We start from the raw sequence: 27,418 nt of genomic DNA, 5'->3' as shown, positions 1-27,418 counted from the left end.
ACTTGCCAAAGGTAGGTCACAATTCAAGCGCCATGATCAGGCCTTCTGGCTTCTGTTGCCCAGCATTTACTGTGCAGTCCGTTTGGGGTAGCTCTCTGTCTCAGGCATGCTGCAAGATCTAAGAAAGGGTGGACAAAATAGGAACAATTGCTTACTTCAGGCTCAGCCTTTGGGCTTTCCTACTCAAAATGAGGGTGAGCACACTGGTGCTTAGCAAATGGACCCTTTTTGACAAAGACATCCCATTTGCCTTTACGAATTCTCCCTTTATATGCTGTATTCATTTTCGCATCCATTCAGGCACAAAATCCAGGGCTCTGCTGACTCTCTCTTCACTTCTCAACTCCACATGAATCAGTTGCCATGCCATGTCACATCTACTTCTGAAAGGCTTCTGAATCTGTTCCCCGCTCTCCCTCCTTGTCTAGTGCTCACCTGAGCTGGCTCCACCAGGGAAAGGATTGCATTTGTGAGAGGACTAAAAGGGCACTAAATCGGTTGTGACACTCTGGGACCCAGAGACTTGGCCGGGGCCTGAGCAGGCAAGGCTGCTATTTTTCCTTTCTTGACCATCCACATACAAAGCTACTTGTGGTATCTAGATAGCCTATGCTTTGAGTCTGCATTGGACCTACTGGCTTTGGGTAATTGGGAAAAGGACTGGGAAGAATTATGTGCTGAATGCCGCCTGCAGTGACCCTGGTCCTGTGGGCAAGCAGTTGTGCTGTGAAACAGGCTCACCATCCACTGCCCATTACTTTCCCATATGATGGAGGGGAATAGAACTTCTTGCCCTCTGATATAGAAATGGCAAAAGACTGGAAACATTTTATGAACCTTACCCTGAAACCCAGGACTCTAATCTAACTGGCAGTGTAGCTGAAGTGGATAATGGAGATTGAAGGAAAGCGTGTGTTCAGGCACCCCAGGGGATAAGCTAATGTGAGAGGCCCCTTTTGGCTTTCCTGAACCATCAACATGGTTTGACACAGCCTCCAGGCCTAAGGGTTGGCTCTCTCTGTTTTCCTGAGCTGACACTCTGAGGGCAAGAAGTTGGAGGGGGAGGGTTGGGTTGGCCTCCTAAAGGGCTGGCACCTGCGCTAACAGGGAAGCATTCTCTGGGGCATGGTGTCTGTCTGATCCTGCCACTGTGGAGAAGTCCCTTCACCCTTCTTCCCAGGCCTTTTCAGGCTAGGGTGATGAAGTTAAGTCTGAAGCATGTTAAAGGAGAAAACTAAGAAGGAAGAGAGAGGTTTCACTTGAGACCTGACCCGTGACTGATTGTCACCTTCATGTGGAAAGGGAGAGGAGGATTTGGCTTTCTATGTCTTGTTTTGCTTTGTTACTAGGAAGGATGACTTAATCACAGGGAAGGGTGTATGTTGTGTCTCTATTTGGTTTCATTTTATTCTTCTGCCAGTCCTCACAAAATTTTGTAGCGGGGCATTCCATCCTTCTCCAAATTTTCTTGGGAAAGCCTCTCTCCCTGACTGAGTTGTTTTTCTGTGCCCCCCGCCCCCTGGTTTGGCACTCCTTCCTTGGAATCTTCTTTCACGTTACCTGTTTTGAAGGTAAAAGCTGCCATGACTTAGAGCCCACAGGGGGGACTTCAGGGCCCAAGAACAACGGTACTCAGTAAAGCAGAGATTTTCACCTTCTGATAAATAGGGCCTGTGTGCTTGGCACTCCTTGGCGGCCAGTGTGGTACAAAAGCTTCTCCAATAGCCAAGGCTGGGTTTGGGGAGGGTGATATGAATTCCTCCAGTAGGAATGGAAGTGAGTTATGGAGTGATGTGGGAAGAAGAGGCTCTCTATCCTATAGACCCTACAGATTGGATGGTTTGGAGCATGAAATACCAGAAGATTATGGCAAGGCAGTGCCTCAGCGAGGAGTCTGGTATATTTTCCTGCTCCTAGGAAGACACCCATATTTTCTGACTTTGCAGAATGGCTGGGGAGAGACAGAGACACTTAGTGTGATCAGGGGTTCCAGTACAGCTCTGTGGGAAGTCCAATTGTAGCTAGACTAGTAGAAATGAGGTACTTTGGTGTTTCCTCAAGTACCTCATGCAATTAGTTATCAGCACCATAGCAGTGTTATGGTAAGGTGAGGACAGCCAAAGCAAGTTTTGTAGGTTCATGCAATTAATTCTTGCTGGTAGATGTTTAGAAAGATCTGCCACATTATTTTCTTCATGTGAAGGTTTTGTAATAGTGACTAAATCAAAGTCATAAAGAAGGATGTGTGTCTGTCTCTATATTTGGTTTCATTTTACCTTCATTTCTGCCACATCATCCCCATCACCTTATGTTACATTTTTCTTTTCATGAATCGCTGTAATTCTCCATGTCAATCATCATGAAAGTAGCATGGTGCAATGGAGAGAACACTGGGCTTGGAAAACCTGGGATCTACTTCTTAACCACTGCATGAGCTTGGAAAAATTGCTCCCCCCTCCAAGTTTCCTCATCTGTAACATGACAATGACATTATCTGCCTACCTACATGTTATGGATGTTGTGAGACTCAAAAAGACAAGTATATGGGAACAATTTCTCTTCCTAAGTCACCATCCTCTTCCTGTTTCCCCCACCCCAATTCTAGACTTCTTAATACTCTTATATATGAATGTGTCTGTTTCTCACTTCAGTCAGGAGTGACTTTCATAATCTCCACCTCTGTGGAGGTGTTTTTCAAAATGAGTCTCTCTGGAAGTGGAATTAATGCATCCACCCCAGACTCACAGTCTCTTCCTTTTAAGCTGGCAACCCGTGAAGAGGTTGCATTTCCTGGGCAAACGACTGGATCCACATCCTTAGGGATGTGGGGCCTAATCCAGTGGGCACAGGTAGCCTCTCCCCTTGGGATTCAATCCCCTTGTTTGTTGTGGTCATGTGACTTTCCAAAACTCTGCCCAAGGAGGCACTTGGCATATAAGCTCCCTGAGTGCCCGACTCTGTGACTGTTTTGAAAACTTCTGTATCTGTAGTTCTAGAAAAATGTTTAGCACATACTGGGCACTCAAATATTTGACTGAATGAATGAAAATAAGTAGAAGCAGTGGGTAGGCTTGAACTGGACTCATTTCCACAGCCCCACCCCCATCCAACCCTCATGATCATTGACTTGGTGCAGATCAGCTTCCTCAAGATTTGCCCTTAGTTTACACTAAGGAAAAAAGAGACAAAAGCAAAAGGAGAGTTCCCACTCCACTACAACTGCCAGAATAAATTAAAGGCATAAACATCTAGAAGCATCTACTTATATAAATTGTTATTAAATAAATTGTATAGAGAATAAGTTATAAATAAACTATAACATCATATGTAAATATAAGCATCTATATAATGTCAAGAAATAATGTCTCCTAATTATATGTAGGTAGTCAAATAATTAACTTGAAATCTCACACAATTGTGATAGAGTGACCAAAGCAAAGCAAAAGCCCAGTATCAGTCATCAAAGAGTAAGTGTGTCTTGCTCATGGAATCTTCTTTTAACCAAAATCGTCAGTTGGGATGGATCCCCTTATCCCTGCCACACCCATGAGATCCTTTTTCCAGAAACAATGCCTGTTATTTGTGTAAAAGGTATATGCTCATCAGGGCTTCACAGGGAGATCCTATGGAAAGCTCTGGCAGCAGGACTATAACATACGTTCGATCCTGAAAATAAGTTTCTCGGTAACCCAAAGTATCCATCAGGGTCCAGTCAGGAAACAGAAATCACAGCAATAGTTTGAACAGGGAGCATTTAATTTAAAGGATTGTTTACTAGGTAAAAGGTGTTCAACCACTGAAAGGGGTGAAAGAAATCTGAGTTGCAGCAGGGGGGCGACTGCTGAGATCAGCTTCCACCTCTAGGACTGATGGAAACGTGAATAAGGAAGGGACTTAAAATGTGGAGGACACAGCAAGGCTGAGGTTCAACTGCTGTGGAGAAGGCATGGCTGCTTCAGGAGCACGCAGCTTGCTGCAGTGATGAAGACACCAGCTTGGAGGCTGTCCTGGTAGTGTGGGAACTGTCACTACTAGGGTGAAGACTTCAGGGAACCAGCTGCACACTCTGAGGTTTGCTGACTGAAAAAGAACAAATACAGAAAGGAGAAAAAAAAAGCCCCTTCTTCCTCCTCGAGCCTTGCAATCTCCTCTCCAGTGCCCTCTCTTGGCAGAGCCTAACATGGCCCAGCAGGCATAGGAGAAATGTAGCTCGCAGAGGCCAGTGCACAAAGCCAGCAAAGCTGGGTACATTTGGACCTTGGAGACCATAACTGAGACCATAACTGAATAGCTGATGCACCACCAAAGGGAAGGTGGAGTAAAACACTTTTCTGAGGTTTATATAGTCTGGTTATGAGCCCTCTCCACAATCACTGAGCTGTAGAAGTGTGCACCAGCCCCATTCACATCTCATGGCCTTGATTCTATTTTTGGCACTCAGGTAGACCAGTTGTCTCCAACCCTGGCTGCACATTAGCCTCACTCGAGCTTTTAAAAAATAGGGAGAAGATTTAGCATCTATTTTTTTTAAAAAGTACCTTGGGTAACTCTAATATGCAACCAAAGTTGAAAAACACTGGACTAGACAGTGGGAAGAAGAAAGGCTACCAAAAAAATATTTTAGGGGTGCTTTAGACCTCCAAAGTTCCCATAATGGAAAGATTTTGGGGCAACATTGATCTGGATTCAGGTCCTTTCTCCACCTGTGTGACTGTGGGCAAGTTAGGTAACCTCACAAAATCTCAATTTTCTTACCTCAAGATGAGGGTATTTTTATTTGTCTCAGCATCATTATGAAGAGCAAATTAGATAACATGTATGGTATATTTAGCACAGTGGTGATGATTAGTAGGTATTCAACAGATGACATCTATGATAATGAAGGTGGTGGTTGTTGCAAAACACTTGCAAAAGCCATTTCAGCATGACTTTCTCAGAATGGCTGCCAAATGTGACACTTTGGACAAAGCAGAGTGTCACAGGGATAAGAGGGAAAATATTTGCCAAGACTGGTACCTAAGGAAGTATGAGTAGCTAATTGTTGAGTACCAGAAAGGGACAAGTTAATACCAATCTGTTGCTGGGTATACATCATATTACTTTATCCCCGGTACTTTGAGTTTCCAGAGTAGTTTCATATTTATTGTCTAATTTAATTCTTATAATAGATCTGTAAGGTTGTTTAAGGTAGTGATAAGAGAATGGTGTTTGAAACAGTTCAAATGGTGTTTGAACTTCTGATCTTTCACTTAGTAGCTGTGTGACTTTAAGCAGGCTGACAGACGTCTCCCAGTCTCAATAATATCTATGAAACGGGGTGGTTATTAGGAGTCTGTGAGATCATGTAAGAAAGGGCCTGGAATATAGAAAGTAAATATTAAATGATAGTTTCTTTTAGGTGTAATTTGAAGGGAAAATGTCCTCTCCTGATTTCTGGGAGGTTTCTTAAGATAAATAATTGCACTGCTGTGTGCACTGGGATTAGAGGGGGATCCGCCTAAACATTAAATCTAACCTCAAAAGAAGGGGAGAGAGAAAAACTTAATATTCAGAGCTTCTGTGGGTGTGTGTATATTGGGCCATTTTATTAACCAATGGTGGAACCTGGTATGTACCCTGCAAGAAGGAGGAAATACAAAAACTAGCACTGCTTTGCCCCCAAATAAGAAGTACCATTTCCATGCTGGGGTGGCCGGGAAGAACAGCTTTCTAGAGTTTGCTGCAGCATTTGGGAGAATGGACCTAAGGGTGCGTGTGTGGGGTTGTGTGTTGGGGTGGTGGTGGAAGGTGGTGGTGCACTGAAGGCTCAGATACCTCCCCAGGTGAGACAGTTAATGAAACATGGCAGGAACTGTGCTAAGTTAGAGAGCAGATATTATCTAGAGGCATTCAAATATTCCACAAACTAGGCTCACCAAACAAAACCTGTTTTCCAGCTGGATTCAGCCTGCAGGGTATCAGTGTTTTGGCCCTTGATTTAAACTCTGCACTCTGTGGGATGATACTAGAGGTACCTATTAGTCAACCAGGAAAAATCTGCTGCTTTTTTTCCAGTGGGAGTCCTTGATACAAGATCGGATGTGGAGGACCAATGCCCATCTTTGAGTGTCTTGATGTGATGTTAGACTAATGTGAATTATTTAGATTATGGGACATGTACTTTGGGGAATTATAACATCCTACGGATTACCTGGCAAAAGGGAAGGGACTAATCCTAAGCAAAGAATATTAATTGTCTCTTTTCCTATAGAGGGGGATGGAAAATCAAGACAAGTTATGGAGGTCTGAAAAAGGTGTGCATTCTTAGAAGATCACAGATTCCAAATATGGGAATAAGTCCAGAAACTATAGTATATCCATGAAACAACCACTTGTAATAGATTTAGCTCTTTGATTTTCCTCCCATGATCATGATAACAGTCATATTTAATGGTCATTCAGATTTAAAATTTGTGTGTAGAATTCCCTCTGTAGTGTACCTGTATCTGGCATGTGTCCTGGTGATATGCAGAATTAAAGAACTGGGCAGTAAGGGTAAATTGAGCCTTCTCTATATTATTCTGTAGCACCATATGGAGGAGGACAGAGGTCTAGGAGTTCCAGAGGTGGCCATCCATGATGTGAGGCCATAGAGAGGTTGAGAATGACGATGGACAACAGCTGCATCATAGAATTGAATTAGAAGTAAACATGAGGCCTTTTCCCCAAATACACTGACCAAGTGGCTTTCATTCTGGTGTGGGTTTAAAAAGCCTGATGCTCAGGGTGCACCCCAGAGCAACTGAATCAGAATCTTTGGAGGATTAAACCCAGGTACCAGCATTTTAAAACCTACCAGATGAATTTGGGATGGCTGCTTACTGGAACTTACATGCCAATATTAAAGACGCTGGATCACTAGCAGTTAGCTGTACCTTTTCTTTCCTTTTTTTCCCCCTAGGAAACCCCAAATATCAGAACACAGGATAACTGCCTTGATTTGTTCTCCCCCCAAATAAATGATCTTTTGATGAAAAAAAAAAAAACAAAAAAACAAAAAAACCTACCAGATGATTCCAATATGCAACCAAGGTTGAGGACTACAGCTCTGGGCAATCTTTGGGGGAGAGAGTGGGTAGTAGGCAGGCTGGCATCTGGGTTTACAGAAAAGAAAATTGAAGTCCATTAAAGTTAAATGACTTATGGAAGACCAAAAATGAGAGTTTTGGTATTATGATTATGATTTTTTAACAGGCTCCTCAGAATCCATTTCAGAACCACTTTTTTGGTGATCATTCTCATTCTTTTGATCATTCTAGAATTAAGTAGTATTTGGGATTTGTAAAAGGTTAGGAGAATAGAAATACTCAAAGCAAATGCTCAGTGTAGGTGCCATTTGTCAGAATAACACATGCAAGGAAAGGCAGTCAAACCTGGGGCAGCCAGGAGGGGGAGTGCATCTTGCTGGGGCAGTTGGCTCATCAGGACATAGCTGGGTGCTCGCTCTCTTTCATCAGACTGGCCTTGCTCATAGTCCCTTACAGTGGAAATCAGGATGGCAGAGGTGAGCAGAACACAGGTGGTGGGTGAGGAGGGTAGTGTCAATAACTGACACCTACTACAGTCTGAGGAGTTCCTGTAGTTACCCTGCTCACCTTCACTAACACAAAGACTCAACTGATACGGTGGTGATCAGAACCCTTCATTACATCCTTATTGGATATTCCCACCAGAATTCAGATTTACCAATCTCGAGCTTCTCTTATTTAAAACCAGAGCCAAGATTTGAGTGCAGGCATTGTCTGTTATTCACGACTTTGCAACATTGTTTGTAAACAAATCTCAGGTTAAGTCAGACCTCAGGCAGGTGACATGCGGTATAACTTTCATATATTGTTAAAGTAATTGTAAGGCCAAAAGGACAATTTGGACTTTAAGGAAGTATCTTCAGAATTGAAGAGAATGACTTACTCTGGGAAGAACTCAGGCTTTATGTTAGAGCTCATCTACTTTCAGAAATGTTCAGGAAGAAAGGTGATTTGTTTCAGTACAGAGGAAAATATAGGCAGAAGCCCGTGGCAGACAATGCCTCTGTGACAACTACTCTGAAGAGACAACACATGTCCCGGAAGATGCCCTGAACCAGGGATCAGCCAGAACTTCTGGCCAGAACTTTGTCATGTATTAAAATCACCAAGGCATAAGACGGGGTTCTACTATCTGGTCCTGTCTACAGTCCTTTCCCATACCAGGATTATAGGAGGAGCACATGGCTGTTAATAAAGTTGGAAAGCTAGATATATCTGTGCTATTTTATTACCAGAAGTAGCTAAAGAGGAGATACTATTTCTCGTGAGTAATTTAGAAATCAAAGTATGGAAAGAGAAATCATATATATATATACACATATATATATATGTGACATTCATATATAAAATGAGAGAACCAGAAAAATGCTCAAAGGGCAGGTTAAAGAGCCAGATTGTCTTTGTTTCTTTGCTGTGGGTGGAGCTTTGTAGCTTTGTGACTAGAATCACACTCCTGTTATTCACCTGGCAGACAAGTGTAACTAGCTAACTCTTCTAAGTGCATTTTGCATCGGTTAAAATAAAGGCCACTTTGCTTCTGTATACCCCAAGTAATGGAAGAATGCGTTAGAGTAAAATACCAATTTACAGGAAGTACAGAGGACAGAGACATGTTAATTGATACATGGGGATGCGACCAACAAAATTCAACTGTGGAAAACTTATAGGATAAAGCACTTCAATTTTTTAGCAAATATATTTCAAGAAAAAAAAGAGTTGGTGATAAATCTATAGAGTAAAAAGAAATTTGAGAAATAGCAACAAATCGTGTGGCTCTTATTTGACTTATGATTCAAAGAAATTGAAAAACATTATTATATTTGAGACAATTGGAAATTTGAACACTAGGTATTTGTTTTGAAGGAATTATTGCTAATTTTTTATGTCACTGACGTGATTACACTAGAGTCCATATTTTTTAGGGATACACTGAAATATTTACAGATGAAATTATACAATTATGGAATTTTCTTCAAGATAATATAGAAAGAAAAAATGAGTAGGGTATAGGTGAAACAAGATCAGCATGACTTGATAATTGTTGTAGTTGGATGATGGAAATATGAGGTTCATTATACCATTCTGTCTACTTTTGAATATGTTTAAATTTTTCCATGCTGAAAAGAAAAAAAGTGAGTTAATTGATGGTTGTTATATAGTAAAGAAAGAAATATGGAAACTAAAAAAATGCCTTAGCATTATAATTAGTCTCCCCAACCTCCTTACCAAGAGACGCCAGCTAGAGGGAAAAAAGATTTCTAACTCAACTCGATTCACCAGTCCAGACTACCAGTGACAACCAGAATCGACTAGGAAAGAGATTTTTTCCTAAGAGCACCTTCAGGTTTTTCCAGGGCACAGTAAAGAAATCACAAAGACCAAGAAAAAACTCGGATTCTTAATTTTTTTTACCCTGATAATTTGTAGTAGGTTTCTTTATTTTTTTTTGAATATAAAGTGACAGAAATAATTTGCCATTAGAAAAGAGAAAGAATCTTTGACTATTTACAGCTTTTATACATCACAAAGTTTTTCTTATTTTTATGTTTTTTTTTTTTTTAATTCATTTTAATTTTTGTTCCTGCATCATTTGAACAAGTCCAAACTGGAAATCTATACAGCTCACAAAAAAGCCCTCTACCCCAAAGACCCCCCCCCACCCCCACCCAACCCCAATGAGAAACAAGATAAATCAAAAGAATGAAATTAACTTATTTCTTTTTTTAAAGGTAAGTCATTTGCTTATATATATACTTGTAATTATTTTTTTCAAGTTCAAACACCAAAATCCAAGAGAGAAAGGAAAAAATAGAGACCCGTTCATCCACCCCCTCCCCCCACTTCAGAATCTCAGTTGACCCCTGCACGTCCAAAATAAGAAATATATATTTACAGAAAACAAACAGAAAACAAACAAACAGAAAAAGAACTTGGCGGTGGATGGGCTGGGGACCCAAGTGTCAGGAAGGAGAGGTGGCCCAGGGGAGGAGGGTGGGATCTGGGCTCACAGAGTCGAGGCAGGCCTGAGTCATCTGTGCTTTCTATGGGGAAGAGACCACACCCCGAAAGCTATGACTGTCCCCCTCCCCAGGGTTCCTTTGGGAGGGATGCGGCTCTGAGTTTGCAACCCAGCCCCATGGTGGATGTGTATTTTGTGGTTTCCATCACTCCCTTGCTCCCTTGTGCTCTCTCTCACACACACATACAGGCGTGCACACACACATGCATCAGTCACTGTGGCTTCAGGTAATTGTGACACTGCGGGAGACTACTGTCAAGTGGAGAAAAAGAGATTTACCCCTAGGGACAAGAGCTGCTTGCCCTATCCCGCCCCTTCTCTGATCTCCACTGTAACATGCTATGTAGCTTGAAATGTTACAGTGAAATGTTGAAATGTTTCCACAAGAATCAGGGCTACTCTGAAAGATTAATACTAGGATGGCTGTTGGTTAACAAAGCCTCTGTGAAGACTCCTTCCCCATCAATTTGGCCCCATTATCTTTCTTCAAATTCTCTTAACAAACAGATGCACCCAACTAACCGGTTGTGGGTGGCAATTTGAGCCAGGGGAAATGTGAGGCTGAATAAATGGAAGCCACGTTGTTGTTTTCTGTCCACTTTTGAAATGTTGCATTCCCATAGGTCAGAAAGCAAAGAGGTCATGATGGTCTCCGGCTAGTTTCCTTTGCTTTCTTCTTCCTTCTTAAATAGAGTTCTGTGAGTTCTCAGTGCATGAAGCTTGGTCTAATTCCTTGGGTTGGCTGTACTATCCTTCCAAAACAAGAATTCAAGAAGTAGCATGTGATGAGCCAGGATGGGCAAACTTTAATCTTTTGAGGAAAATGTCAGACAGGACATGGGCAAGCTGAAGGGTTTCCTTTTATTGGGAGACAGAAGCTGTGCCAGCTGTAGCAATGGGTTGTGAGTCTGCTATAGTTCAGCATAATCGTGCTATGGTTGTAATCATGCTTTGTTGTAATCCTGCTATGGTTAAGATTAGGTGGAGGTTTGGAGAACCAGTCCACTGGAAATAGCTGAACAGATTCTGTCTTTCCAAATTCTGATTTTTTCTTTCTTCTAAAGACATAGGAAATTAAATGGAATCAGCACACCATCTGATATGTGGTATGTTATTTGGAGCAGGCTACTGATAAATTTCCAAATGCCTACACAGTGGAATATTTTTCCCTGCCTCTAGGCCAAATTTATTATCTTTTCAGACTCTCTGCAAAAGTCTTCACGTTTGCCCCTTTTTCATGCAGATCCATTGACAAGGCCTTTTCTTCCTAGCCCTTTCCAGATCTTTCACACCTCTCTTCCAAGAATTTCAAAGACTTTCAATCATTTCCTTCTCCTGTCCCACTGTTCCTCTCTGTCACAAAAGAGAATACTTAAAAATTATCGGCCAGTGTAAACTTTCCTTCAGTAGAATTGGGTGGAAGCAAAGCTGCTCTCCAATTCTTCTACTTCAATTCTTTTTTTTTTTTTAAAGATAAACAAGAAGAAAGGTGAACAAAGAATTGTTTCCCCCAAGGAGACTAACTTAGTTGGGAGCCTTTAAAGTAGAAAGTACAAGATTTACTGTGAAAATGTATTCTTGCCAGGGTAAATAGTCAAAATACGGCCTCAATCCAGTATTAACATTTGCTGATTTCTATGAAAATATGCTGTTGCTACCAGATGGCAATTGGGTTTTTAGCGGAAGTTAAACACAAAAAACAAAACAACAAATAAAACAATGAGATTGAAAGAGGGGCCCAGAGTTCCACATGCTCCCATCAAGACCCTACCCCAGTTAATGGTGTTACCACCTCAATCCGACAAAGGGACCATCAGGACTGATCCAAAATGCCCTTCAGCCTTGCTTAGGACAGTCACCATTGCTTGCACTTTTGTCCCCAGAGGACTGTGGACATCTCGGAGCTCATTCCCCACCCCAACCTCCCCAAACCTTTCACTGTGCCCCCTGGAACCCATAGTTCATCATCAGCCACAGCCCGTCTTCTTTGATGGTAACTTTCTCCTTCTTGCTCTTTCTGAAACTTGGCTCTTCCTTGAGAACACTGCTCCCGTGCAGCTCCTGCACGCATCTCCCCTCCCACATCTCTCATGTTATTGGAGATAGAGGAGATGCCTTGCTCACCACTGCCACTTCCAGACCATCCTCCCTTTCTCCTCCCTCAAGAGAAAAAATGGCTTTAAAGCACATTGGACTATACTAGCTGCTTTCCCTACTTGATGCAATGATTTAAATATTCTTGAATCACTCCATTCCTTTTTCCTCTTTAATACCATTCCTGTCATAGTTTTTGTTGATTTTGATATCCATATAAACAATTGTTCCCATACACTGGCCTCTCAGTTTCTTCACCTCTCATCTCTCAGTAATCCTTTCTTCCACCTAATCTCAACTCCCACCCCCACAACAGACAGACCCCAGACCATGTCAGTTATCAGTAACTGCAGCCCCTCCATAATCTCAACTTCAAGCACCCTTCTCTGACCCAGCTCCTAATTTCCAGATTACTCCTCTGGGACCCTGGCTAATAATTTGGTGTCCCTGCCTGCATCTCTAATCCACTGCCCCTTCCATCCCAATCCCTAAAATCTTCACTTTCCTCCTCACCCAGCTTAGGTTCCAGACCAATCATTACAATAACTCCTTTTCAGTCACCCTCTACTCTCTTATCTCTTGCTGCCTCCATTTTACTCACCTAGTTAAACACCACCCCTGCTTAAATCCAGCTTGCCACTCTATCTAGGAAACTAAATGTGAATGAAGAAAATTTCTTAAATGTCTTTAAATTAATGCCATAATAACCTCAAGTGAGTCCTTAGTACCACCCAGAAGTTTTCCTATATTTTTTGGTCAGTTCACTTTCTTCACTGGATGGCTATACTATCTTATGCCTTCTCCTTTTTCCAAACCTTCAATATCTGTTTCCTAATACTCACTCTTAACTGATGAGCTCTCTTTGTATTTCCCTGAAAAAACAGCAATCAGAAAATATCCTCCCACCATCACATTTACCAACCTACCAGCATCTGTGCCCAAATCTCTGTCCTATTTCTATAAACAACCTGGTTAGGCTCCTAGAGCCAACTCTTCCACTTGCGTGTTGGATCCCATTCACTCTCACCCAGTCAAGGCCATTATTCCAGCAATTGTCCAATCTCCCTTTTGCATCATTATTCTTTTTCTCTTTACTGGATCATTCTGGTAAGTACAAAACAAGTTATTTCTCCCATCTTAAAGAAAAAAATCCCCCCCTTGATCTCACATCCTCCATCATTACTATTTCTATGTCCCCCTTTTCAGCAAAATCCCTAAAAAGATTTGCCTATTCATAATGTCTCCACTTTCTTTCCTCCTATTCTTCCTTGAACCCACTTCCAACATGATTTTACCACTTCAGTCCATTGAAACATCTCTTTTCCAGTTCACAAATGGAATGACCTCCATGTTTCCAGATAATCTTATTCTACTCCAAAGTAGGATTTGTCTCAGCCAATGGCCACACATCCTAGTGCTCAGGAGGGATTTGAACATTTCCCCAGGTCTCATTCCTGGGGGCACTTCTGTCTACACTCACTTCCTCCATCCAGTCCCATGGCTTTAAATGCCACCCAAATGTCTATGATTACAAATTTATATCTCTAGGCTCTGTTTTGCCCCTTATCTCCAGGCTCACATATCCAGTTGCCTAATCAGCATCTCCACTTGGATGTCTGATGGATATCTTAAACTTACCATAAATCTCTTTTCTTCCATCTGCTTCACCTGGAGTCGTCCCCATCTTTAATGGCAATTTCAGACTTCCAGTAGCTCAGGCTGAAAACCCTGGGGTCATTCTTGATGCCTTTTCTCTCTTATTTGATACCTAATTCGGCAACAAACCTTGTCAGATCTACCTGCAAAGTATCCAACCACTTCTTACCACCTTCCCCACTGTCACTGTGGCACAAGCCACTATCATCTTTTACCTGGATTATCACAATAACATCCTAGCTAGTCTCTCTCTCTCTACAACATCCACTGCTCACCCTCTCACAGTATATTCTCAATACAGTGGTTGCAAAGATTCTTTTTAAATGGACGTTGCATCATATAACTCTCGCTCAGAACCTTTTAGTGACTTTCTCACTCGTGGGAAGGCCAAATCCTCGCAATGGCCAACCAGACCCCTCTTGACTTGGGTCACTGCTGCCTCTCTGACCTCATCTTCACACTCTTCCTTACTCCCTGGCCTCCCGGCTCTTCCTCAAGGATGCCAAGATGTGTCTTGACCTCAAAGCTTCTGTAATTGCTTTTCTCTTTGGTCAAAACACCCTTCACATAGGAAGCCTCAGGGCTCACTCCCTTGTTTCCATTAAGCCTCTGCTTAAATGTCACATTTTCATGGAAGTTTTCTTGACCACCATATAAAAAATAGCATCTCACACCCATCCTAGCATTCCTTCTCTCCCTTATTTTGTTTCATTTTTCTCCATGTCCCATTGCACTATCTGACATGAGCTACATTCCTTTGTTCCTTGTTTATTTCCTCATCAATATGTAAGCTTCATGAGGACTTGAACTTCATGTTGTTCACTTCTGTATCCCAGCACCTAGAACAACATGGCATGAGTTTGCACCCCATAAACACCAATGCATGGATGAATCACTGTCTTCTAAATTGCATGCCAAATCTCCCCCAAATAAGAGTTTCAGTGAAAAAAATTATGGATATTTAGTCTAAGCAAGCAGAGCTTGCTTTCAGTGCCCCTTTCTGATCTGAGAATCATCTTGGCTTTATTAATTTTTCAAATCATTAAGGAAAGAAATGACCCTGGGTCCCATTAATCAATGGCTCTCTGCCCTTCTCCTCCTCTTTGCCTAACTCCCAAATCCCTTTTGGCTACACTAGAATTTACAGAGACTCTGACTATTTTGGAGGATTACTTAATGTTTTAGTCTTACTGATTTCCTTGGAATGTACAATCTGCTGCCCCATCAGTGATATTTCATAGCTTATAAAACCATGTCTGACTCAGTAAATTCCATGTTAATATGTGTAAAACTTGGGATTGAATCAATCTGTAAAATACCTTTTTGTAATCTAGTCAGCCAGTTTTGTTCCCACAATGAATCATAATCAGAAACCTGGCGTTTTCACTGGGAATGAGAAGAAATAATTTTATTTAAAAGATTTTCTCTTGCAGAGGTGACCTAACTTTATGGTCCAAAATCATTCCAAAATTGGAAAAAAAAAAAATCAGCTAACTCTATTCCCCTGACATAGTTTGTTCTTTACTGTGCCCTTTGGCTTCCCAATCTAAGTATATATAATCATGTTAGTTACAAGTCTCCTCTATCCAGAATATTTTTGACTGGAGAATGGAAATATGTGAGAGGAGCTGCCCTAAAGGCTTGTGAACCAGTTTTGAAGAGTCGAGGTACAATGCTGTAGCTCATCAGTGTCTTCCTGGAAGAAGGCCTACGCCTCTTTCTAAAACAGTCTCTCACTATCTCTAAGCAACATATGGCAGCACAGCTTCTCCTTCTACCTGATCTCAAATCAGTTTCCTAGAACATCTGGATGCTGGTGTTATCATTTCTTCATCCTAAAACCATTCCATCTCAATTTCCCACTTCTTTGCTAGATTTTTATCAGCTCAGTGAATAACATTTTGAGAAAAAGCTTTTTGTCTGATCACTGAATCTGTTTCCCATTCCACCTTCTTTCATTCCAACAGAAATAATATTAAGTGGTTATAAATAATGTGCCACAATACATTGGGTGACATATTTAGAAACACTTATCTCTTACGGACCTCTGACTGAGGAAACCTGAGGATGGCATCATGTCACCAACACATTCAAATTGAATCTCAAGCATCCTGTCACTCAGGACTTGTGCCTTGAAATAATGAGAGAGGGGGAGTGGGGAGAAAGAGAGAACAATAACCCCAAATGTCTCACACACGACAGGCACCTCGATCAAAAACTCCATGCATGCTCTTACAGAGGTTACGTTAATACTCTGGAGCACACCCCTTTCCACTAATAGAACTGCAGGCTATCACTAAAGGTCACTCACTTTCCCAGCATCTGAGCTTGAGTTGAAACATCTGGTAAAAAGGCCTTTCTTGCTCACTTATTATTTTCCTTTTCATCTTCTCCATCTTCCCAGTTAAAGACAAAAAGAGAAGACCATAGGAAATTACTGAGGGTTTCTTTTAATGACCTACTAACTTAGATAAGAATGCAGTATAAGGAACATTTACATCCTTCTTAGGAAAAGAAGGTTGGGAAGGAATGAAAACCTAGAAGGGCTCCAGGAGAGCTGCTAAGAAGGTGGGTAGGTAAGGAAGAGTTTGCATGTAAGGAACCTGGAAGCCTAGTCTCAACTAAAAAACCCATTTTGCAACAGCTAAAAAATGCAGCTATTTTGGCCCATTGTTCTTTTTGTCCAGTATTAACAGCTGCAATTGGTTTTGGAACTGTGGTTGTCCAGGGAAAGAAAGAGAACCAAATGCTTCAAAGAAGAAATTGCTCGAGAGGAGAAGATAAAAACTTATTTAATCCCAAATGTCTTAGGCTGATTCTACCCATTCTTCTTGAATTTCCGTGCCAGTCTTTGCCAGGAGTATATTTGATTGGTGATGACCAGGTAGATTTCCCTATCATGTGGCAAAGAAAAAGAAGAAACAATCATAACTTCCCATAAGATTGTAATTTTGTTCTTGGTCTCCTTTATCTCCCTGGGACAGAAGCAGCTTAGTTTATCCAAGGATGAGCAGGAGACACTGCAGAGGATAATGTACAGTTTGTTTAACTAAAGGGAAGATACAGTAAGTCTCAGAAACATCTACTTCCTTGATCAGTTGGCAGTTTGGATATTATACACTTTCCTAGGAGACTTCTCCCCTCAGAGGCACAATGTTGAAACTCTGGGATAAGAGTTCCCTGCCCATCTTTCAATGCCCAGATCACTGGTTACTGTTTATCAGGCCTTACCCAAACAAGGTTATGTAGATTGTTCCTTCATGGAAGCTACAGAAAGGAAGAAGCCAATGAGAGGTGTGAGCTGCCCAGGTGCCAATGACCAAATGGAGAATTCGTGAGAAGAAATCAAAACCATAGTATCAGAGGAATCCCATCAGTCCTCCAGGCTTGGAGGGGATGCTGCTGCCCAGCAACAGTCCTGTGCTCTGAAATTAACACTATCCTTTTCTTCCTTTCCATAAGGTGCCGAGCACCTGGGCCCACTACAATCCACCAATGGGAAGGCACCCTTATTTTATGCCTCCTCCTGTCTTAGAGGCTTTGGTCTTGTACAAATGTGATTTTCTTTGTTAAAAATTTCCTCCATAATATTTCCAGAGCTACCCCATTGGCTATGCTTGAAGGTTGTCATTTTCATTTTTACCTTAATCGTTAATCCTACACACAAGGACTCTTTGATTTCAATCAAATAATCCTCTGCTCATGCCCTTAAGTTCTTGAATCTTACTGACCCCCTCACCAGTAAATATAGCTGGAGCACAAGACAGGGATGGTCATGTCAGGGGAATAAGTACTACAAACTTTCATCAGCTCTTGGTTCTGTTACTTGTCATTAAGAAACATTGCAACCCAGACACCTGCAAGACACGTGTGAGTGATGAAGCAGCCATGGCGTCAGGGCTGAATATCCCCTGCCCCTTTTTTCTTAGCTTACTATAATACCATCATGATTTCATGTGCATATTAGAAGGCAAAAGCAGGGATAAAGGGCTATTTGTAATTGGACTTAGTCTAAACTTTGCGTTTACAGAGGGTTCTAGTGACCCCCAACCCATGAGTGGGAATAAAACTTACCTCCACACTGTCTCTATCCTTCCCTCAACCAGGCTACGGGGATGAGTGTACCGATAGTTCATGGTACAGAGGACACCCTACTCTCTCATCTTCCTACTGCATTTCCTGTTTTCCCTCTAGGGAGGAACAAGATGGACCAATGAATTGGAGAAAACATTATTTTTACTTAGAGCTTTTTTTTTTTTTTTTTTTTTTTTTTAACGGCTCTTGGTGTAAGCAGAATGCTGTGTATGAACCAAAATATGTTTGGTGGCACAAACTAAAGGCACTATCCTCTTTGGAAAGATTATTTACTTCCTGAGCTTGATACCAGTCATCAGTGAACAAGTAGGTTGTAAGAGAAAGTGATGCAGGAATTGCTGGTGCTTTGGTGCTTACAGAATTCATTATTGCAATCTTGGGGCAAATCCAGGTCTCATGAAGATTCTCAGGAGAGCTGTATTAGTCTTTAGAATGGCCATGTCTGTCTTCCTTCAGCTGTTAGGAAGTCTGGGAACTAAAGGACACAGGTCCTTCCTTCAAGAATTCATTGTGTATATACGATCTGCCTTATTCTTCTACTTTGCTTCCAGAACTACCTCATGCCTTAATACTGGAATTAGGCTGGATATGATTGAGCTTGACAAAATTATACAGAGGTACTTAGAAGAATTTCAGGGGCTCACCCTTGAGGTTTCTGTCTTCACTGTGGGCTGAATAAAACTGGCACCTTCAGAGTAGCCCCCCCCCCCCCCCCCACCCCATGAAACCTTCTGGAAGAAATTCTCTGTCCCAGTTTCATTCTTGAGCTTTTTATTTGTGTGGTTTACATGCTACATTAAAAAGTTTCAATAATAAAAAAGTATTTACAGTGTCTCACCCCACAAAATTCAGAAACATTTTTACTTGGCCCTCAACTCTTTGTGACAGAAACTTTTGTCCCCTTTCTGATTTTCTAAGCTTTCTAGTTGTTCTTACCACTTCTGACTTGTATATGTGGACTTATGAGGATTTTGTGTGTGCAGGTCTGTGAAGAATTTCCAAGGAAAGGATTTGGCTAAATTAGCTGCTTGGCTTTTTCCTCCACCATTAGATGCTGAAAAATTAGGGTGGGTTGGACAATTTTGGTAAATTATCTCATATCCACATGTCAACCACTTCAATTTATGGTTACTCATAAGTGAAATACAGACTAAAAGTGGTAGATGCCTCAGTGGGCTGCTGCTGATCCTGGAAATTCCTCCCTTCTTCAAGGAGAGGTGGCAGAGGTCAGGGTAGAAAGTCCCATATCTCAGGGCCTTTTTAAACATGGGAATTAAGCTAAGAATGCTCAAGGGATAACTCCTCAAATTTCCGTGCAATCCGTTCCTTGTGCCTGCTACCAGGAAATAACCAAGGTAATTGTCCCGATCACGGAAAGTGCCCAAGAATCTCACGAGCCATCAAGTAACCAAGTTGTTCTCTTTTCTCTGATCCAAAGTACCCAGTTAAGCAAATGTCCTCAGCCATTTAAATCCAGGGCTTTGACTGTATTAGAACTGGTAGGGTTTTGGTTTGGAAACGTTAAGTACCAGGCACATGTTCCAGCTCTGTGCTCTTTCAGCCTCCCATTTTGTGTGTGTGTGTGTTTGTGTGTGTGTATTTGTAGGGTGGGCTGCTTGGAGCTGACTCAGGATGTAGAACACCTCAAGATCCATAAATGGAGAAAAGAAAGAATGTTAAGAGATGAAAAGGTAACAAAGGGAAAAAACACATCTGTTAGTGCCCTGGTTGACTTCCAATCATATTTGCATCAAAGCATGGTTGTTTTTACTGTTTTGTGTTATTCTCAATAGGGGTCCTATCTAGATGCTTCACTTGCCTCCTTGCTTCCTGCTCACATGCAGTCTTGATGTTTCCCCTCCTCCTCACCCTGGGACAGGTAGAAAGGAAAAATTATTAAATCCCCCAAGGGACTCATTGCTATCTCCATCCCCACTCCACCCTGCTCAGGCTGTTTTCAAGAGGAAATGTGGGCACACATGGATGTGTGCGTATCTAAGACTGGCTTCTGCTTCTCCATCCTCTTAGCACTGAAACATCAACAGGTCATCAGAAGACCACATGGACTCCAGAGGGTAAAATAGGGACAGTCAGCAGGATAACTCAATTGTACCATCACAAACAAACATTGCCTTCACATAAAGCCTAGATATTTCTGCAAACCTTGAGGTGTTAGTGATTCACAAACTAGGTAAAGCAAAAGAGAAAAAGGCTGCCTCAACAAACTGTAATATGTCCATGAGTTTCTAAACTAACACCTTCATCTACCAAGAATGTATCTCTCCCTTCATAAAATGATAAAGACTGGCAATTTGTTAGGAGTGTGTGTGTGTGTATAGGTGCAGGTGCTCATGGCAGAGAGATTAAATTAGGTGCAGTTGTGCTGTTTTGGTGAGCATGTGGAGGCAATTTATAAATTACTGAGAGTGAAATTCAGCCAGAGGTGGCCTAAATGCCCAGCCTCTGATTTGCAGATGGTTCCTACATCACAGACAAAAGGAACATTAAAATAGCCCTTGATTTCAAAAGAAAATGATTGATTACAATTAAAATGTGACAATGACAGTGACAATTAACCACACAGAATGTTCTGAACATGATTGCAGTTTCAGGCAGGAATTTTGTTGTTGTTAAATAACTGTCCCCTCTGGAAACAGGTAATATTCCTATCTAAGACAAGCAGGCTATCAAACACATTCACAGTTCCATGGCCAAATTCCCTGGAGCTGCCTGTGTGTCAGATCTCAGGGACTGTGAGTCCCTGAGGCAAGGAGGATGGACAGAGACATGGCCTGGAAGCTGGGACTCTGGGTAGGGGTGGTGTGGAGAGTCCTCCTCTCACTGCCAAGGGCTGAGATCAGGGCTGTCTGTGTGTGCTAGTGAAGGGCCTGGGCCTAACCCAGCTTTAGCCTAACGCCCTGTGTACATCCAGGGCCTTGAAGGTGTGGCTGGATCCTGGTCCCTCACTCATCGCAGGGTGGGCACAGTTACAGCAGAAGGCAGCTGTGGTGTGATGTGGTTCTTGCTTTCCTGGCAGTGACCTGAAGAGCTGTTACCTTCCCTGGTATTTTGGCAGTGGCTCAAACAGCTTCTGCTTCCACAAGTGGGCGTGCGGGTGACCCTTAGAAACCACTTTTTAATTCCTTTCTTATTTCCCCTGCTGCTGCCTCTCAAGTTACAAGTGAAAAAGGAGAGCAGTAATTATAATTCTATCCTTGGTCTGACTGTACCCAGGAAACAAGCTCCAAGTTTAAGGTAAACCTTCACTCCCTAGGGGTGACTAACGGAATGGCCATCTAGAAGTTTGTCAGCTTTGGGTCTTGTTCTTTGAAGGTTCCCTACTTTCTGAAGCTATCATCAAAGGCAGGAACTAAGCGGAAACGAGACTCATGTGCAGGCTCCTTTGGCTTTGTGACATGAAATGAACTCCTCCACTGCAGACTTCCTGCTCTTTTCCTTTCTCCCATCCTTCTTCAACTTTTACAGCTATTTACAGGCAAAAGCTGGCATGAACACCTCATGAGTGAAAACTGCCTCTGGATACATTTTGTATTTCCTGAAATTCTGGTCCTTCTATTGGTCCAGTAGAGGTTCATGTTTGTCCTTTCTGAGTATGGCTTTCAGCCCCTCTACCAGCTGATACCAGGCTATTTGTTTCATTGGTAAAAATCTGCCTCATAGGCTGGATTTTGCGCTACAATGTTAACTATCCCCATTACCAAGAGCAAGCCTATCCAGATCCAATAGGATTTTTGAGAACAGAAAGTCTCCTTCTAGGCTTACATTTTAATTTAACCAGGATATCTCCCAAATTGCCACAATTTTGTACCTTCTTGCCAATAATAATTCCTCTACCCCCCTTCTGTCTCAATAAGGAATGGGCTTGGTTCAATTTTTTGAAAAGAGACTTGTCACTGCCTGTAACTTGTTTGACTTCGGTTCTCCATAGTATGCTTTAAATTAGCACACAGTAGCAGAAGATGCCTCCCAAAGGAGAAATATCCCAAAGGAGAATATTTCATGACCAATGACAGAATGAAATTTATAGAGAGGCTGGCCGGAAGGAAAGGGAACATTATTGGTTACCAGAGCAGTTACATGAAAGTATTAGCTCCAAGGGTTTCTTCAGAGGGACAAACAGAGACAGACTGACACAGACTAGACAGAACAGAGTAGAATAGATGACAGGCAACAAAGTGGAAATTTTGTGAGATATCTTTGAAGAGATCTGAGACAGTAGAATTAAAAGTTTGATGGAAATGGAAGTAGGGGTGAGAAGAAACTTCAGACTAAATTAGGACGTTGAAAGGTAAAATGAGGATTTTTTAACAATTCCTTTGCAGATTGCAGAGTAGTATGCCAAGGGGGCAAATAAAGGGTGATGTTGTCTCCCCAGATGTAATGGATCCCTTCACATTTTACAGAGAAAGGGATAATTCAGAGACTGGAGTTCTCTCTGAGACATCTCATTCATTTGAAATACCCAGATCAGAGGTAAACTGCTCAACTAGCTCAATTTCTTCTTCCCTTTGATACAAGTGGCCCTATGGACAAAGCCCTGGAAAGGGTGAGACTATACAGAGCCCAGGTACCGAAAGTGTTAAAACAACAATAAAACCTCAGGCTGGATCAAAGACCCACCGTGATTCAAGTTGTTAGAGACTCAGTCCTCATAGTAAAGCATCTGGATACAAGGTCCACTCAGACTGTCTGAAAAGCATCTGGTACCTAACATTTGATCAATATCCATCCTGGTTTCATTCTCTCTCTCTCTCTGTCACTTACTTGGTTTGTATACATGTATATTCTAAGTACGCTCTTCTATACACAAAACATCGAATAACTTTAGAAGGCAAAGCATGACTTAGAAAAGTCCACATTCCCATTTAAAATAATAATTAACATATATATGTGTGTGTGTATATATATAGATATAGCTGTGATTGGATGTTGATGCGAAAATACAGAGATAAATGTGGGAGACTCATTCCCAGGTTTTACCGCAGTTTTAAGTTATCCTGTGGCCAAAAAGTGACTCCTTTTCATTTATAATTTATAATATCAAGTATTTCCTAGTGCCTTTCATGTACAAGGTACTCTGTGAGGTGCTAGAGGAGGTAAAAGATGACTAGGTACATGCTTTCACTGTACAGAGCTTAAAATCTAGCAGAGGAGAAGATCTGTGTAACCAAATACAACTCTACAGTAAGATGGTGTGTAAAAGCTGCACCTAGGGAGATAGAATTAAAATGTCACAGATATTCACAAAGTGCCTAAGATAATTTTTTTTCTGGATGGGGGATGAAGAAAGGTGGACATGTTGGCTATGGGGAGATTGGTATTATGCCAAGAGGAAATGGGATGGGGAGGAGGGCATTTTGGGCAAAAAGAAGTCCAAATATGGGAAAACATAGGTCTTATAGGAAAACTAAGAGATAAATGAGTCAGTCAGGCCATGTGGCACATGTAGACTAATTATAAGAAATTATTCTTGCTGTCATATTGCAGTATGGAAAGCCCATTGAAATCTGGTTTTTGAGTTGAAGTATATGATCTGATCTGTGTTTAGGAAGTGAGTACTGATAAGAGTAGGTTTGAATATAAAATCTTGGGATGATGCTAAAGGATACTGAAATAATCTAGATTAGAGGGAAGGGTCTGAATGAGGAGGACGGCTAGGAAAGTGTAGGGGTTAAGAACTAACAGGCTTTCCAAATGATTAGAGATGCAGGATAAAGAAAATGGAGGAGGCAGAAATTACTGAAAAGTTTTAGTGTGGCAACAGGAGAAACGGTGATGCTATTAACCAAATGGGGCAACTTGACCAAGACTTTGCTTTGCAGGGATGGTTTTGGATATTTGAGTCTGAAGTGCTTGGGAGGACATCAAATTGTGAAGGTGACTGGAAATGTGGGCATTAAGTGGAAAAGAATTATGGACTATGAGTAAATATTTGGAATTGGTCCTCTTTCAGAGGGTCCTCCCAGTTGTGGGAGATGGTAAGACTGCTAAAGAAGCATGGAAATACAAGGAGAAGAGGATCAAGGTCAGAATGCTAGGGCAAGTCGGTGCTGAGGAAATAGGAGGAGCAAATGAGGAAAAAGAGCACTGGAGAAGAAGAATTAAAATCAGAACAAGCAGCCCTTAAAGGCCACAGCAGATTAATATTGATGAGATGAGCAGGAAAAAAAAGAAAAAGAGGTTATTGGATTTTGTAGCAAGAAGTTCAATGGGAAGTTGCCAGAGAATAGTTTCAGTAGAGGGATAGGGTGTAGTCCAATCAAAAAGGTTAAGCTGTGATGAACATCAGGTGAAGAAGTAGACGAAGACATCTGCCTGTTTGAGAAATTTGGAAGTGAAAACATAAAGGGAGATAGGAGAGGATTTCAAGAGCCTGGATTGAGAGAAGAATTGTTCTTAGAGATAGTTGTGGGATTGAAAGAAGATTAGTTTTTAAAGATGGTTGTAGGCAGATGTGTGGAAGAGATTAAAGACATTACAGAGAATTACTGTTGACTAGAGTGCGCCTTGGGAAAGGTCAGAGGGTGTTTATCAGAGCAGAGAGAAGGGGAGCACTGAGTTGAGAGGGAGGGTGGAAAACTGAGTGAAGGATAGGATAAATTTAAAGGTAGAGAGACAAGTTTTTGTGAGACTTCCAAAATCAGATATCTTTTCTTAGTAACAAAGTAGATTGCCTTTTGAAAGAAAGGAGATGGGAGGAAGTTCAGGACCTAAGGAGAATGAAAAACAAATTTAACAAACACTTGGTGGACATGACAGGGGGCCAATATTAGAGAAATAAAAAAGATGGTCAAGCAGGGTGGGGCTCAGGTGAGATTAAATGGATTGAATTTGTGATCTTCAGCATAGGCTTAAGGCCTCCTCTTCTTGGAGATGGAATGGATGCTGGGAGAGTGGGCTACTGAATTAGGTAAGCAAAGCAGGTATGGTGGGAAGCCAAGAGGAAGAAGAGATTGCTGGTGAGAGTACTGTCGATATGTTTAGCATAGGGTCAGACCAGGGAGTGAGGTAAATGAAGCCACCAGAAGGGGCTTGAAGGAAGACAGGTACTATTCAGAGAAGGAATTTCGGAGTTTTAGCACTAGGAAGTGGAATAAGTCCAGGCTTGGCCATGATGGTGGAGAGCTGAATCTATGTGTGTGTTTTTTTCTTTTTTTTTTTTTTTTTTAAACTAACATAATGGAGAATATCTTTCTGGAACCGGAAAAGATTAAACCTGCATCCTGTGTTTATAAATATACACATTTATCCACACCTATTTATACATACATAATGCATATATTTAATATGCATATATTTAAATATGTTATACCTATACATTCATGTTACATGTGCATATATAATATACTCAATTTCAAAATCTTTTATATCCTTCACAGTACCAGCCCAAGGACATAGTATGTATGCAACAGACATCGGTTTAATTGAACTACTATATTTAACTCGATCTTTTATTATTTTACCTGCATAGTACTTGAATCTCTCCACCTCCTAAATCATAATACTAAAATAATTACAGATAGAGTGTTCAGGTTTAAAGTATGGATACCAAACCTATAAAACTACAATTTTTTTAAGGGGATTTAGGGTTGTGCTTCTTAATTGTACCCTTAATCCTTGCACTGAGTTCCTTTTCTTCTACCTTTGCCATAACATGCATTCTACATACCTGAGTCCCATTCATCTCAGTTCTCATCAGGAGCCCTCACCCTCATAATCACACCAGCAATCATGTTTTAAACCATCGAACAGCACCAGAAACGCACTGATATCCTAACCCATCTACTTCTTTGAGCAAAACTCTTCCTTTCTCTAATATCGTGAACTTCACTACTATCTCCAAGGCATGGAATAACACTGACTTTCATTTAAGAATTTTGGTGTGGGATCCTTTGCCATGGGAATAGATAGGTTGATGTATTCTATGTCATAGAATCCCCCAACTTGGCTCCACAAGAACCCAGACAGGAATAGAAATTAGGATCTGACCCAGTATAATTGAGTTCATTTGGTTGGAATGGGATGGAGATGGGGATATATTCAGATATCCTCTGATTTGATACAAATACTAGAAACCTCCAAAATAAAATGGGATCTTATATCTAGACCAAATATTAGCAGTTGTCAGTTTGACAAATCTGCATTTCAGTTATGTCCAAAACATCTGGTAGGTCTAAAGAAAAATCGCCCCACAGTTTAAGTAGCACATGTTGGTCAAGCGGCTATGTATGTATTGGGGTAATTGGGCACCCCCTTTGGAGGTGGGGAAGCATAGAATCTAGAACTCAGTTATTGGGAAGATCAACAGATTGGGGACTGAGCACAGATAATAAGAGTAACTTTTTATTATCACAGTTTTCCATTTTATCTTTCAACCTGGCTACTCAGTCATTCACTTTCTTTACAGTCACAAGGTATTTAATTTAGTAATTCATAAATTATACACTCATGTGACTGCTTCTTGAAAATAATTCCTAGCTGGGATTCCTATCCCTTTGTCACATGAGGCTTAAATAAAAGTAGATGAAAGATGAAATATTTGTTTAAAAGTCTCTGTACTCTAGAACCTGTATCCTTGCCCCCATTCTATTACCCTCTGTGTTCTCTGCTCTCTTCCTCTTCTCCTGTACCATAACTTATTCCCAGGAAAAGGAATTTGAATCCTAATGGATGTAAATCCCTAATGCACCTTAATATGTCACCTTTCTTGGGATTATTTTCATTTAAATAACAAATGAGCAGCTCAGTGCTAAAGGAATAAATCTGTGGGAAGCTAGTAGCTGGAATGGGTGGGGAATGAAGAAGTTCTTATCAGAACTTCTGAAATCATGCCACAGACTATATACCATCTGTAAGGCCAGATCCACTCCAGTAAAACTGTCAACCTCTAGCTGCTGCTGCTCCATAAAGAATTCCTGAAACAGGCAGAAGAGTCTCTGACACCCAGTGAAGAAATCAAATGCTGTGTCAAAGCATTGGCAACCCACGGAGCACACATTTCCTACATGGCTTGGCTTCAGACAGCACGCAAGTTATGGCCACAATGCTTGGAAACATCAAATGCATTCATTAATAGCACTGCAGTTTGCATCATTTATGCACACATCTGAATCATTCCTAATACACCCAAGCACAGAGTGTCAAGCAATGTCAGGACTTTTTTAGAGAGAGAGGGTTTAAAAGTAAGTTCTGGAATAGCTTTTTTTCAAACAGTCCAGCTTATTCAGTCCCTAAATCTTGAACTGACTAAAAACCAGACAGAAAACAAACACAAAGAAACCCTAGTTCTAAAAGAGATGTGCAGGTGACCAGCACGCTGCAGTTTTGGTAACATGATTTCTTTACTTCCCATGCAGAGAATTGCCCCTTGGGAAACTCCTTATGGCTGTGGAAGACTGGATAAGTGATATGCACTTAATTGTATAAATTGAACTCCTATTTTATCACATTACACATGCATTTTGGC

At 41.3% G+C, this 27,418-nt stretch overlaps 1 protein-coding gene and 1 long non-coding RNA gene across 2 annotated transcripts in view; one reads left to right on the top strand and one right to left on the bottom strand.

Annotated features, from left to right (window-relative positions):
• Positions 1–27,418, top strand: part of LOC119541782 — a 71,191-nt gene that overhangs the window by 17,359 nt on the left and 26,414 nt on the right. The window lies entirely within an intron of this gene.
• GRIN2B (glutamate ionotropic receptor NMDA type subunit 2B) overlaps positions 93–27,418 on the bottom strand; it is a 511,855-nt gene continuing 484,529 nt past the window's right edge. Inside the window, exon 14 of the transcript XR_005218349.1 lies at positions 93–118. The gene's annotated coding sequence lies outside the window, so the exon portion shown is untranslated. The remainder of the gene's footprint in view (positions 119–27,418) is intronic.

The sequence above is a fragment of the Choloepus didactylus genome, chromosome 8 (assembly GCF_015220235.1).
Source record: "Choloepus didactylus isolate mChoDid1 chromosome 8, mChoDid1.pri, whole genome shotgun sequence".
Classification (NCBI taxonomy): Eukaryota; Metazoa; Chordata; class Mammalia; order Pilosa; family Megalonychidae; genus Choloepus; species Choloepus didactylus.
Note: the sequence above shows the minus strand (reverse complement) of the source record. Positions and strands in the feature narration are given on the sequence as shown.